The sequence below is a fragment of the Convolutriloba macropyga genome, unplaced genomic scaffold (genome assembly GCF_964194025.1).
Source record: "Convolutriloba macropyga unplaced genomic scaffold, txConMacr16.3 SCAFFOLD_5150, whole genome shotgun sequence".
Classification (NCBI taxonomy): Eukaryota; Metazoa; Xenacoelomorpha; order Acoela; family Convolutidae; genus Convolutriloba; species Convolutriloba macropyga.
In genome coordinates, this window is record NW_027451289.1 from 8,560 (window position 1) to 11,733 (window position 3,174).

Below are 3,174 nucleotides of genomic sequence, written 5' to 3' on the forward strand. Positions count from 1 at the left end.
ATGATTCCTAAATCGGGCATGCTTGATTTCAAACATTAAAGCTTTCCATTATGTTATATGTGAGAGCAAAATGTTCTGACTGTTTTTTTTTTCGTAGATTTATATGTTCGATTACAAATCTGAGAAACCGTCATTATATTTGGTTTTAGAATTATAAAATCATCAGTATATGCTGTGTCTTAGCTTTGGAATGTATACTCGGCTTTAAGCTCTTTAAGTTTTTTGATATTTTTGATGACTTAGGTTTGATATTTTTGTCAAATTGTCTAAATGTTCGGTTTTAAACGTGCGTAAAATCGTCGCTATGTTTGGTTTCTTATGTTTGGTTTTTTCTGTTCTAAGATCCGTTACAACTTGTTTCAAAGGTTAGAAGTCGTCGGTAGGCTCTTTTTCTTAGATTCAATATCTTTGGTTTAAAAATTTTTAAAACCGAAGATTTTGAATCTAAGAAAGGGAACCTACCGACGACTTCTAACATTTGAAACAAGTTGTAATGGATTTTAGAACAACAAATACCGCCAATTCTAAGAACAAGGACCTCAAGAACGAGGACTTGAACTTGGTAACGCACAAAATTATTTGTGTGCTAAGTTTTTAACGTATAAAAATGGGGTATGCCAATTTTCTGGGATCCGGTTTGTCGCTTTTAAACGTAAAAAAATTGGTATTTGTAACTTAAACAAGCACCTTATTCAACTAATTTTTGTGGAAACAACCCGAAGCAGTCAATGAAACTAAACAAAAATTTTGAATATACATGATTTGATGGTGTTATTGATCACTATACACGGAACTCAAAGTCACTACAAGCTATTGCTGATAACAGTTACTCCAGTAAAAATTTTTGTTCATGAAAAGACTCCTCAGGAGTCAAATATTCCCTCGAAGAATTGCGGTTGACCGATATAGTTTTGTGAGAAAATTGCCTCGAATGAACAGACAATCTTGACTCTGGTTAGGCTAAAAGCTGAGCCATAACTTTGTCCAGACGTAAAAATATTTTTTTTTCGAAATTTAAATGGTGTCGGAGAGCACATTGATCATGCAATCACCAAAAAATGCACACTCGGCAAGGTAATGACGTGACATAGTAGCATCAATTATTCGTTGAAGCGGAATCTGATCCTTTTTAGCTCTCTCATTTACTCTCTCATCCTTTTTTGGTTATAAAGCAATTTGTTTAGGAGACGAAAATTGAAAAAGTTAAGACTACCACGAAAAACTTTATTGCAAGGATACTATCTGATAGGGTATAATAATTTCTGCTCAAGTGTTCTAGTTTACTGCTCGGACTTACTTTGTTAGGCTACTCACATGCTCAAAATGTTTTTGTTTCCACGAAACGAAAAGTTTCTGCATTTTTGGACATTGACCACGTTAATGTTTTCTCACACATATCCACCACTGCACAACATTTTTAACCTTTTATTAAATGAAAAGAAAAACACTTTTTCGAAAAAGGCCCTCTAACTTTAAATCCAAAGACAACTTGAGAGGATCTTTTCCGTTTTTGCCCTCTCCCAGTCTTGTAGAACGAGTCTGTTGTACGATGTGGTAATTATAGGGATCCCTTCTTAGTCACAATTAATTGCTGGCTCCGGCAGAAAATTGGAAGGATTTTTGCTATCGGTTGTCAAAAAAATAGCGTCAGTAATACAATACTATGAAAGATAAGCGAAAAGAAGTTTAAAAAATGTAGTATTCATTGTCTGCTTAGATTACGAGCAAATTTGAATTAAAACTTCGCTGCATCATTAACTTGTAAATGCTGCTTGTGCATATTTGTATAGATAATTGAATGAACTTCACACAAAAGCTATAACATGTGTAAGTGGGGATGCAAATGGAGGGGGGGGGGGGGCGAACAGAAAATGTTCGCTTGAGAAGACTATGGCTTGATTTTAAGTAGCAGATTTTAGTTTGGAAAAGCAAATTCCTTATTTTTATTGTAACTTTGGTACGACCAGTTGCATCTGGTTAATTAAAATTACACTCAGTATTAGTTAGTTGTATGTTATTATGATAAGCAGCTCAACCGTGTAAATCCATTCAATTTTGGACTTTTGCATATGAAATATTGATCAAGACCAGGGCTATTTTGACCAGTACTGTCTTGTCAGCATTATGAGATTATTTTTAATCAAAGAGGCTCGATTTTTAATTACAATTCTCCTTTCCCTGAACCAGGGAAAGCAAAAATGTAATCTGTGGTAATTTTTGTGGTAATTCTGACGGTTTCAGAATCTGACATTTAGCATACCTTGATCTTCAAAACTATTAGGCCATAAACTTATGAAAGATACCACGCAAGCGTTTGAAAGTTTATTCAACATCGCTAACATCCGGTGCAATGAACAAAAACGATTCAAATCATCGAAACTACCATATTAGAGATGAAAGAATGAACATCACGGCTATTTCAAATTTCTGTCAACAATTCGCCATCAGCAATTTGAACCTCAGCGCATAGTTTGCATAATCTTAACATATAGATCAATCATTCTTAACTGCTTTTTATAACATATCTAGTTTTAGCAGCTTCAAGTTTAACAATGACAAAATCGGCGAGTTTTGCTATTTTACTGCTCGTTTTGTTTGGTGAAAGTTTAGCCCATCTTTATGGAGGCTATGTTAAGAATAAAGACCCTGATCTTATCAGAGAGGTGAAAACATACAAGCGACCCTGGGAATTGTACCACAGTGGGGCTCGGGTGACTGACTCGCTTCCCAAGGAATGGGACTGGAGGAATATTGACGGACAGAGTTACCTGAGCGTGATCAGAAACCAACATATTCCTCAGTATTGTGGGTCATGTTGGGCTTTTGGGTCAACAAGTGCGGTTGCTGACAGGTGATTTAATCCATACAGTATAATCTAAAACTTTCACTTAATTTATTAAATGCTACAGCTAGTTTAGACCCCAATTAAGCGCTTTAAAATAGTGCTTTGATTCGGCTTTATTTCTGCTACAGCTGCGGGAGAAAGCAGAAATAAAGCCGAGTCAAAGCACTATTTTATAGCAGTTTTTCTCGAAAAATTCACGTTGCACGTTGTGTTCAAATTATCACATTTCATTGCGCCACAAATTGGACAGGACTGTCATAAAGTAAATCGAGGGACCTTTATTTTTTAGGTCCGCTCTATGTAACTAACACGCTGTCACCAATTATCAT

The 3,174-nt window shown here is 35.4% G+C and overlaps 1 pseudogene; it reads left to right on the plus strand.

Moving 5' to 3' along the window:
• Positions 1 to 2,552: 2,552 nt before the first annotated feature.
• On the plus strand, positions 2,553 to 2,851 carry LOC142356537 (cathepsin Z pseudogene; annotated as a pseudogene).
• Positions 2,852 to 3,174: the final 323 nt, after the last annotated feature.